We start from the raw sequence: 12,554 nt of genomic DNA, 5'->3' as shown, positions 1-12,554 counted from the left end.
ATCGTTAGCCACCATGTGTTTGCTGGGAATTGAACTGGGGACCTCTGGAAGAGCATCCAGGGCTCTTAACTGCTGAGCTATCTCTCTAGCCCTTGGGTTATTTCTTGAGAAATACAATTTGTTAGAAATCAAACTCGTTTTCTCCTGTTAAGATTCTTGGTGCGCGTGTGTGTCTGTTCATCGTGAGTTTGGGGATAGCACTGTCCTGTATGTTTTATGCTGGGATGTAGGTTTCAGTACATGATGTATGCAGCCTTACTAGTTACTCACTGATTTCTTAAGAGCTTGCTTCAGCTCTGAAGGGAACAGAATTGGTTGATTTAACTGTTGGGGTGGGTTTAAAAACCCCTGCCGTGACTGGCATCTCTTGACGGTTCCTGTGTCTCAAGACAGCACGGTGCTTGGTGCTGGCTCACATCTGAGCCCTAACTTGCAGGGAATGTTTCGTCCTTCAGACACCAGACTTCTGAAGTTAAGTGGCTGAGGGATAACTATTCCTTTGTGGTGCTAGCCCATTCTACTTTCCTAAAATGTGTGTGCTCAGATCCAGCACTTAGAACCTTCTCTGTCTGACCTTGGTGATAGCTGATGTAGTTAAAAAGAAACCACAAACAACACAGGCCCGCAATCCACAAACTACACAGGCCCGCAAACCACAAACTACACAGGCCCGCAATCCACAAACTACACAGGCCCACAATCCACAAACAACACAGGCCCGCAATCCACAAACTACACAGGCCCGCAATCCACAAACAACACAGGCCCACAATCCACAAACTACACAGGCCCGCAATCCACAAACTACACAGGCCCGCAATCCACAAACAACACAGGCCCACAATCCACAAACTACACAGGCCCGCAATCCACAAACAACACAGGCCCGCAATCCACAAACAACACAGGCCCGCAATCCACAAACTACACAGGCCCGCAATCCACAAACTACACAGGCCCACAATCCACAAACCCCACAATCCACAAACTACACAGGCCCGTAATCCACAAACTACACAGGCCCGCAATCCACAAACAACACAGACCCACAATCCACAAACTACACAGGCCCGTAATCCACAAACTACACAGGCCCGCAATCCACAAACTACACAGACCCACAATCCACAAACTACACAGGCCCGCAAACCACAAACTACACAGGCCCACAAACCACAAACTACACAGGCCCACAATCCACAAACTACACAGGCCCGCAATCCACAAACTACACAGGCCCGCAATCCACAAACAACACAGGCCCGCAAACCACAAACTACACAGACCCACAATCCACAAACTACACAGGCCCGCAATCCACAAACAACACAGGCCCGCAAACCACAAACAACACAGGCCCACAATCCACAAGCTACACAGGCCCGCAAACCACAAACTACACAGGTCCGCAATCCCTTGCATGACGTATTGGGTCCAAATGAGTTTCAGGTTTTCAGTTCAGTGAACTAATCTGAGGACATGTTAGGGTTTGTATGTTTGTTTTAGTTTTTAGACTTATTTTAAATTTATTTTATTTTACTATCTTATATGTATGGGTGTTTGACTTGCATGTATGTTTGTGTGCCATGTGCATATATGCAGTGCCCAAGGAGGCCAGAAGAATCAGATCCCATGGAACTGAAGTAACAGATGGCCGTGAGCCACCATGTGGGTGCTGGGAATTGAACTGGGGACCTCTGGAAGAGCATCCAGGGCTCTTAACCGCTGAGCCATCTCTTTAGGCCTGTGAGATCATGTATGTTTTTAACAAAATATCTTCATGAGATTTGACAGCACCCTGCAACCCTCTGTAGTAAGCCTGTGAATATCCAAGTTAGATTGACTACAAAATTTTCATAAATAGCCTTGCAGAATCGAGGTCAGATTTCATCACTAATTTGACAACAGCAGCAGATATGTTTGAAAAGGGTTATTTGCCAGATTTTTTAGAGTTTGAAATTGAGAATAAAGAATTTCTGCCCTCAATAAATTTGTGCATTTTACTCTCTCAAGCCTTTAAAAAACATATGTGTTTTTGTTTTTAATGGCAAGGGAAGCTAGATGCCTGAAGCAGGTGCCCCTGAGTTAAGATGGGATAGGACTGAGCCTTTCCCGGGGATGAAACAGGGCGCCCAGCAAGGATGGGTGTCCTGGCTGAATCAGGCAAGCTTGTGCACAGTGCAAGTGGTGTGGAGGACAAGGATGTTGAGCCCAAGAATTATTCTAGTGAAATGTTCACAACAGTGGGAAGCTGCTCTCAGTTGCCATGGGGATAGATAACATTGGTTCCGGTGCTGCTGGTGAGCTATGCTCTGTAAATGTCTGATACAAACCCCATGGTACATCTGTAGTCCCGGCAGAAATTGGCAGTCATGGTAGGTATACTAGCTGGTTTTGTGTCAACTTACAGAGGCTGGAGTCATCACAGAACAAAGGAACCTCTCCTGAGGAAATGCCTCCATGAGATCCAGCTGTAAGGCATTTTCTCAATTAGTGATCAAAGGTGGGAGGGCCCATTGTGGGTGGTGCCATCCCTGGGTTGGAGTCTTGGGATCTATAAGAGAGCAAGCTGAGCAAGCCAGGGGAAGCAAGCCAGTAAGCAGCTCCCTCCGTGCCTCTGCGTCAGCTCCTGCCTCCAAGTTCCTGCCCTGTGTGAGTTCCTGTCCTGACTTCCTTTGGTGATGAACAGCAATGTGGAAGTGTAAGCCAAATAAACCCTTTCCTCCCCAACTTGCTTTTTGGTCATGATGTTTGTACAGGAATAGAAACCCTGACTAAGAGTAGGTTTTAGTTACCATGTATCAGTCAGAACTAGTAACATGTATATGAGGAGACTCCACTGCCTAGCATTGCCTGCAAAAGTGTAGAATCCACAAACCCATGTGAAGGCTGTGTAGAAGCTCACACACGTTCTGAAGATGGAATTTCTTAATACTTTGGTTCCTAAACTTGTAGCCCATTTGTCTTAATAGATCTGGCTTAAGGTGTTATACTTCATTTATCTTTAAAAAAAAAACTGTATTAAGACTGAACTGATAGGATGAAGTAATATACATCTATAAATTAGCAACAGATTTATCAGGGTGGTTTATAAGCTGTGGTTTAAATAGTCTAACAATGGCTGTCTAGTGATAGAAAGGCCAGTGACCCATACTTGTTCATTCCATGAGACTGGGTATCTTAGCAATCTGATGCTGGATCCCAGAGAAGTCCTAGCAAGCTGCCAGTTTTTAGTCCACACTGGAGTACCAAAGAAGTAGGTTCACACCAGCAAAGGAATGGGTCAGGATGGATTAGCAGTTCAGTGGGAGTGAGGGTAACCAGGCAAAAAGCACAAGCTTCCTCTGTGTCCTTTTATGTGGGTTGTCACCAGAAGATGTGGGCCAGATTTAGGTTGGGTCTTCTACCTCAGTAATCCAAACAACAAAAATCGCCCACAGGTGTGCCCAGCTATTTGGGCATTAGATATTTCAGAATGTAAATGAGTTGACACCAAGATTAGCCATCACACAGACCCTCTGAGCACACTGAAGGTAACCCCTGGGCTAAGGCTGGGGAATATAGTGTGGGTGTTCCAGCCTGGCTGTCTCAGACCAAAGCCTGGTATAACTTACCTAGCAACACAAACTAATCTACATACATTCTAAAGCCAAATTAGATAGCTTTTAGCCAAAGATCATAAGTGTAAATAGAGAATAGTGGTGGGAAAGGGTTCAGGAAATTCCCTTTCCTTACCGCTTTGAATTCAAAGCCATAGCCTCTAAGAAGCCAGAAATAAAGTGTGTCTACTCTGTTAACAGTGTGCTTTAAACACAGAGCTCACACCATTTAAAACATCGGCTTATACTTGATGCGAAGTTCATTTGTGTACCAAGCTATGAGTGTAGCTAGTGAAATTCGTAGCTAGTGAAATTTGAGACATCTAAGGCATGGCTGAGGCCAGTCTAGGCCCACTGCTATTTTAAATCAGGGAAGGGAGACAGCCGCACAAAGCAGATACTACTGAGAACAATGAAGAGTTATGCCCTCTCTGCTGTTCCCTGAGACAGATGGGTGAATCGAGGGGGGCTGTGGAGAGCCACAATAACATTCGCCACCACAAGATGGCGCTGGCTTCCACTGCGCCCCACGTGGAAAGCCGGGATAGCTTTCGCCATTACAAGATGGCGCTGGCCTCCGCCGCGCCAGCCGACTTCCTTTCAGGAAGTTAACTGTGTGCGCATGTGCAAGAGTGCCTTCGTGCCAGGTCTTTGCCCACTCCGGGGCGTGCCTAATGAGATGATGGGTAAGCGACCAATCAGGTGTGGATGCGCCATGCTAGGGTGTATATAAGCCGCGCCATGCTGGCGCCCCGGGCCCTCTCTTTAAGATACAATAAACGTTTTTGCTGCAGAAGGATTCGTGTGTCCCCGCGTGTTCTTGCTGGCGAGATAGCACGGGACATCTGGTGCTGAAACCCGGGAAAAAACGCCACACCATCGCCAGGCGCCGAGGAGGGGTCCTCCGTCCTCGGAGAGAATCCAGAACTGTAGTGTTTAAGGTAAGCTCTGAAAGATATGTTTGGTCTTGATCTGTTCCACTTCTCTCCCCCGCTAGAAGATGTGGCGGAAGTTTTTGTTATCATTTTAGCAGCCTTCATGCTTTCTCTTTTGGTTTTTGATTTTGTGGCTGCTGCTAGACAACGTCAGAGGTCGTGCCTGGAAGATGGGAGCCGCCCAACTGTAATAGCAGGACAGAGAGTGCTAGGGAAGTTACAAGGCAGCATGTCAGAAACAGAGCGAGATAAAAAATTAAAGAGCTCAAAGAGAAAAGATAAATATAAGCAAAAAGACCCTTCCAAAGACTTCAGATCTGAGGGAGCGAGAGGTTGGGGAAAGAACGCCCTGGGAGAGAAACAGAGAAAGGAGAAAAAAGTTTTGAAAAGGAGAAGCCTTTATCCGGTAAAGGAGTTAGAGGCTTTAGAGCTTGATAGCTCAGAGACAGACGAGCTTGGCTCCTCTGAGGAAGAGGATTTAGAAGATGAGGCAGCTCGCTATGAAGAAGAGCTTCACAGAGTCATACTGATCAGATTTGATAGAGGTAGACTGCCTGAAAAACTTATTCAGGAGAATCAAACAAAAAGATTCACTTCCATACCATTTGTGAATGTCAGTCGTGCTGCTCAGATATCACGTAATATATCTCAGTATCTTACAGGAATTTGGTTTCAACACGTTGATGGACTAGTCCAGGAATTGAGACAATCCATCGTCCATATCAACTCCACTCGAGTGGATGGTCACCGTGGAAGTGGTGGGAAAGGGGAAATCCTACCTCTCTGCTGACTCCTATTGGAACCTGGGTTCCTTTTCTGAGACACCATCTAGTTTTTCCCCTTTGTCTATTGTCTGTCCTTGGTGCACCAAGCTGTCCATGTATGTCAGTTTATGTCTGTGGTTTTTGTTTCTTGTTGCTTAAATGTTTTTTGTTTCATGTTCAAAAGAGAAAATGGTAAAAACGTTATCTGCCAATCGTTCACATCTTGATTTGGTTTTAACTCATTTCAAAAAAGGAACAAATGAATAAAAAGCAGTTTCAATCAGTCCTTGGAGCCCTGTATCTGTAGCCAGGAGTCTAGGTCAGCTGGAGAAGCTGCCCGGGGATGAGCGTCTGCATGAGCTGATTATTAGACTTAGCAGGTGACAAGGTGCTTCTCTTAAAATCACAGCTAGAAAAGTCATAATGGTGTTTGGTCTAAATATTAAAGATATGTGTAGCCACTTCAATTTTGTTTCTCATTGGTTTTAAATGTATAAATATGCTCTACATGCCTTGGTTATGGACTATTTATTGGCTTTCAAGTTATTGGATATGGTTAAAAAGGTATAATATTGGTAACAGAAAGTTGACATAAAACTGGTAATTTGGATGGAGTCATTCTAGACAACATGTGGCATGAGCCAACCTAGGGAAACAGGTCTAAATTGAGGTAATATTTTTATGGAATTCTTATTCTAGAAACCAGGCTTCTAAAAGAATTTAGGATAATGTCTCTTTGTTGAGGTACTGGAGACTACACCATCGTGCGTTCATATGTAGGAATTGGCAGTCAAACTTTGTAACATGAAGGATAGACTCGGTGTCTTGGAGACTGGATTTTAGAGACTAGATTGTTGGAGGTTGAGTTTTGCTTTCCAAAGTTGTGGTTTGCCCTGAAGCTATCTGTATTTTGATGCTAATTCCACTGCCCCAAGAACAGCTGCCTAGTCACTACTCAGAACTCAGGTGACCTTGTGGTTGCGCTCTGGTGTTACAAGGAGAACTGAAAGATTGTGATTAAAGATTGCCAGTGTTACATTGACTAACTCAAACTTATTTAAAATTGAGAAAAAAATCAAACAGGTAGAGATTGTTACAGGATTTACAAAGGATTGATGAGGTTTTGGAACTTGTGAGAGCATTACAGTCAGTTTGCTTACTTCAACTGCCATTTCAAGATAGATTTAGAGGATTGTTTTTATGCAATTTATTTACGTCTTGGTGATTGTGAGTTTTCATTTCGTGAGCTTGCTTATAATTTTAGAGAGCCCATAAAGTGATATCATTAGGAATGGCTAACAGCCTTGTATTATGTAATTTTGTTGCTTCTTCAATGTAAGAAGTTAGAACTTTAAATCCTTCAGTGTATATGGAAATTTTTACTACAAACCTTTGCTCTCAAAATGAGCTTTGATATTTGGGGAGTAGCTGTTACACTACTCCAGAAAAGAATATTTAAAACTAATTTTAAGCTTCTAAGGATATGTTAATTGGCTAAGTACCTTACCTTACCAGAGGACTTAGGTCCTTGTTTGTTATCCACATTGGAGATAAAGCTTCAGTTGTGTTAATACAAAATTGTAGGCTAGAGTCATGGAAGTATTTTAAAAAGAAACCTGGTGAAACATACCTTATTCCAAACAACAGTTAAATTGGTTATTACAAAATACTGATATTTGGCCTATTACATATACAAATTTTTCAGACAAAATTGATAATTTTACTCTTTACATGCTTTTGTATTTACTGTAAATTTGTACATGCTACCCATAGAAAATGCACTTATTGTATTTATAGGTGGTTCATCTAATGAAAAGGCTACATATATGATTAGATCACTTGTTTATTCTCTTGAGTTTCTGTTGCTTCAGCACAGATTATTAAATTCCATGCTTTAGCCACTGTTTTTAAATCAAGGTTTCAATTCACATACTGATAGCCAATGTGTGGCTTGTGGTTTACAATTGATTTCAATTACTTAATGCTTTACTAGAGACAAGTTTTCTACATGAAATCAGTGAGTGATGATTTCAGTGTGAATGTCTGACAACTCACTGTCCTTTCAGTGCTCTGGCTCAGACAACTAAACAAAACCATAGACCCAGCTCTTTAAAATGGAGTTTTTTAATGGAGTTGATATGAAAAGAGGAAGACTCCATTTGCCTACTTTCAATTCCCAGCCTCACCCTGCCAGCTCAGGGATTTCTAGTACAACTAAATCTAGACAATATTTACAGGTTTTGACATTTCTAATTAATGCTTATGTTTAGGTAAATAAAGTTTGTGAGGTGCTAGAGAAATGGCTTAGTGATTAAGAACACTAAATACTGTTACTTTATAGGACATTAAGAACTCAAACTAGATTGCCTAGACTCCTTAACAAGGGAGGGCAATGATACCAGACAGATTATAGGCCTTACATAGGAATAATTAGTCAAAAAATCTCATTCTTTATATATCCAAAACAATAATGCTAGAGACAATAATTTGGTATACAAGTCAATTTATAAATACAAGTGCTCAGTGTCCTCAATTTAATCCTCAAGGACTTACCTTAATAAATAATATCTTTACTATATCTTAATAAATAAAAAGGAGGAGTTATCCCTGTATGCTAAATAATGCTCCTTTTATTTCAATTTTAAAATGTGAATGCCAAGGAACTCTGAGTGTTTATAACACTCTACAACTAGGCATACTTCTGCCTAGGTGAAATAGAAAGATCCACATATTGACATGATCCTGTCCAGGTATTTTTATGGGGAAGAGGGAATGTTTGTGTTTTTTCTACAGGATGCTACAAGAGTATGCCAGCTGCCAGAGATGGTTGCTGAGACTTGCTGATCCTGGGAGCATGAAGATTCAGCTCTCGTGGTTCCGGTCCCTAGAGTCATTCCTGCCCTGAGAGGAAGATGGAAGATTCCCCCTCATCTTTTGTCATCACAGAGATTTTGGCGTTGCTACAGTCAGTGTTACCACTACGTGTGTCCGGTCCCACTGTGGCCTGTACTCCGACCCTCTGTGCACTGCTGCTTGCCGGAGAAGACTGGACTCCAGCTGTTACTCCTGTCCCCCTCACTTCCCTGGTGACTCTTGCTGCCTTGATTGGTGTTGTCATTTTGCAGTCTATAGCTTCACAGGAATGCCGCCTGCGTTAAGCTGCTGTGGACTGGGGAACTCTGCCCTGGTTGTGCAGATCTCAGAAATGGTTCCATTGTCTGCTGGTTGTTCCAGAGAAGAATGACTGATCCTGAACTGTCCTGGGAAAGACCTTGTTATTTTCGCTGCTATGGTAGCAGCCATTTACTGCTGCAGCCATTGTGTCTACAGTGTCTGGAGTTACCCTCCCCCCATTCTATTGTTAGGCAAGCACAGTGGGTAAACTTTCTGGAGTAGTTGCTAACAATTGAGAATTCTAAATTTTATTATAGGAGCGGCTTGACTACGGCCCTTGGTGGTTAACAGCTGAGGAGAACCAGATGAGGTGCCCACTACTTATCAGGGGTGGCTCTGTTTGGTGCAGCCCTATGCTGTGGATTAGTGTTCATGCTATGGTTGGTTTGCAAACTCAGATCTCAACAGAAACGTGACAAGGTCGTTATCACTCAAGCACTTGTGGCCATTGAACAAGGGGCCTCCCCTGGAATTTGGTTATCTATGCTCAGGAATTAGTCGGTATCTGAGTTCTCTGCTCTTGCACCCCATGGATCTGTGGATCCATTGCACTGGGATGAGAGAGACTCAATGATTCTTTGATCAGCCCTTCTACATCGCTGAGGTTTCCTCATTGCACACGATAGGGTGATCATGATTTCCCCACTAACTCATTTTCTGACTGGCCTCTTTTATAGAGTTCTCCCTAGGTCGTTTAACAGTTACTGTCACACAGCACTGCGGTATCCAGAGACGGGCAACTTTCCTCATGCACAGACCAATCTAAGACACGGGGCCCGGTGGCGATAGGGTTACCCTTCGATGGATAAGGCTGTGACATAGAGGAACGACCTAAGACAGGAGCCACAGCAGATGGACGTAACTGCAGGGACCTAGACCAGCCTCTTATTAGTAAAACAATAAGGGGGAGATGTGGAGAGCCGCAATAACATTCGCCACCACAAGATGGCGCTGGCCTCCGCCGCGCCACCCGACTTCCTTTCAGGAAGTTAACTGTGTGCGCATGTGTAAGAGTGCCTTCATGCCAGGTCTTTGCCCACTCCGGGGCGTGTCTAATGAGATCATGGGTAAGCAACCAATCAGGTGTGGATGCGCCGCGCTAGGGTGTATATAAGCCGCGCCATGCTGGCGCCCCGGGCCCTCTCTTTAAGATACAATAAACGTTTTTGCTTCAGAAGGATTCGTGTGTCCCCGCGTGTTCTTGCTGGCGAGATAGCGCGGGACAGGGGCTCTGCCAGCATTCCTCCGCCCTAAGCATGGCATAACTCTGCCCATAAGAGCTGGCAGCCTTCAGAAAATGCTGGGTGTCTGTCTCAGTCAGTCAGTGACTTCTGTATTAGTGTCCAGTCATGAAGAGACAGCATGATGGCAGCAACTCTAATAAAGGAAGGCATTTGGTCCAGCTCGCTTACAGAGGTTTAGTGCACTTCCACTGTGGCAGGAAGCACGGCAGCACAGGCAGACACGGTGCTGAAGAAGGACCTGAGAGTCCCAGATCCACAGGCAGCAGAAAAGAGAGAGCCATTGGGCCTGGCTTGAGCTTTTGAAACCCAAAGCCCAACCACAGTGACACACTTCCTCCAACAAGGCCACACCCCCCAGTCCCTCTCAGGTATTACCACTTCCTGAGGACCAAGAAGTAAAATATATGAGCTTCTGGGGGCCATTCTCATTCAAACCACCAGTGTCCATTAGACGGGCTGCTGCGGGGTGGGGGATGGGGGTGGGGGATCCATTTTGCTGTATTCACTGGACTGTAAAACCAGTGTCTGTGCAGCCATCTTCAGCACGTGTCTTCAAGATTCAGGCTGGCTTCGCTCCACAGATGCAGCTGTCCTTGCTGGTTGTCCCATAGTACCGGCATCTCCAAAATGCTGGGGTCTCTGCTGTATTTTGTTGCACCTTCACCAGGAGTCTCAGATGGGTTCTCTCCAGGGACCCTAATCCTGTCATGTGGTACCAAACAGCAACTTCTCTCTATGACTCCTCTAATACTGGGCTTCTACTGCAACTGAGGCTGTGCCTTCACCGACGGCCTCTCCTGGCCTCTCCTGGCACCAAGCCTCAGCTGTTCTCCATGACCCCTTCATGCTTTGGAGTGGAGACCTGGGAGACACTTACACACTACCAACTTCATCCCAGCACAAGGTACAGCTTAGCCCTTCTGGATTCCAGCTTCTATGTGCTGACTTTGATTTAAAAATTAATTAATGCGACCAGCATAACTGAAGTAGAATCTGTGGAATGTTTCCTCCGTGTCTACACAGAGAAGCTGTGACCCGGAGTGGTGCAAGGCTCTTCCAGCATCACTTTTGCCTCAGTGATGCTGCTCCTTTCTTAATCACAGTTGACTGCTCAGCCTCCGATGGCCAGGATCGATTTTTCCAGCAAAGTTTTCACTTTAGCAGTTCTTAATTCAAAATCGTATAGCCAGCCCCCCTCAGGTTTTTGAGGGACTCTCAAACATCTTTCCGAAACTTCGCGGTTCAGGCTTCCCTCTTCTGGGAGTTCTCGGGTTTGTCTTCTAAGTTCCCACAGCAGCTCACTGAGTGTTAACACTCAGTGGCTCTTCTAGCCTGAAGTTCCACAATCCTCCCACAATCCCCCCAAACACAGGTCTGCTCTGTTAGACAAATAGCCCACTCTCTGTACCAGTTTCTGTCTCAGTTTCTAATGCTGTGGTGAAACACCATGACCAAAAGCAGCCCATGGAGGAAGGAGATTATTTTAGCTCACATGTCCTCATCACAGTCTATTGTTTGTTCCCAATTTCATAGGAATGGCTGGATTTTTATTTTGCTGTTTTCTGTGTGCTGTCCGCAAGCACTTCAATGGGGTTTGAAAAGCAGCATTAAGGCAACACCTTACTAAAGCAACATTAAAAAGAGTTTACTTTTCCTCCTTCTCCTGACTCTGCGATGACAAGGCACATCTGACTGGTGTTAGCGGTACAGATCTGCGGGGGTAGGGCAGCTGCAGGACTAGGGGGAAACATGGAGTTGGCCTCCCCCAAGAAGCATGTGTCAGGGTTTTCAGGGCAGAGTCCATGGCTCCTGAGGCACCGTGTGACTTCTAGGTCCTATGAGGCCAACTCACCCCCTCAGGCAGTGAAGAGGTCAGGCTGTTTTGTGTTTCTCTGTATGTTCTCTTAGAAGTTAAAGAAACCTGGAAACCTGACAGGCAGTTGGTCTTAGACATTAATCTTGTCAACCAAGACATTAAGCTTGCAAACTTCGTTGTTTCCTTGCAACTGTATTGATCCTGGCCATTGCCCTTATACTGTTTCTGATAAAGCTATAAAACATCTCATTGTTCTCAATAAAAATTGCCACAGCCTCAGTGATAACCAGAGCCTGGTTTCATTCCTCACAGTCATATCAGGTGACCTCACAGGACAGTTGATTAACTCCATCTTAATCAGTCTGAGGTTCTTCTAAAACTGTTCAAGCAAGCAGCTTCTGTCACCTTTTTCTTTTTTTTTTTTAATGATGGACATTTTAAAAAGACCTTTAAACATTTAAAATTATATGTGTTTGGATGTGTCTGTGTAGGGGGATGACCATCATGGGTGCTGGGAACCAAATTGGTCCTTGCAGGAGGAGTTGTATCCACTTAGCCATTGAACCATTTCTCAAGACGCATGATGGGCATTTCATTGTGAGTGAATGGCCTCCACGGAGACGTAGGAATGTGCTGTGTTTTCATTTTTATCAACTTACACAGTAACAGGCACTGCATGCATTCACGCACTGCATGCATTCACAAACTGCATTGTTCACACACTGCATACATTCACACACTGCATTATTCACATACTGCATGCATTCACACACTGCATTATTCACACACTGCATTATTCACACACTGCATTATTCACACACTGCATGCATTCACACACTGCATGCATTCATACACTGCATGCATTCACACTGCATTGTTCATACACTGCATTGTTCACACACTGCATTGTTCACACACTGCATGCACACACTGCATTGTTCACACACTGTATGCATTCACACACTGCATTGTTCACACACTGCATACATTCACACACTGCATTGTTCACACACTGCATGCAT

This window comes from Rattus rattus, chromosome 12 (assembly GCF_011064425.1).
Source record: "Rattus rattus isolate New Zealand chromosome 12, Rrattus_CSIRO_v1, whole genome shotgun sequence".
NCBI classification, from domain to species: domain Eukaryota; kingdom Metazoa; phylum Chordata; class Mammalia; order Rodentia; family Muridae; genus Rattus; species Rattus rattus.
Note: the sequence above shows the minus strand (reverse complement) of the source record.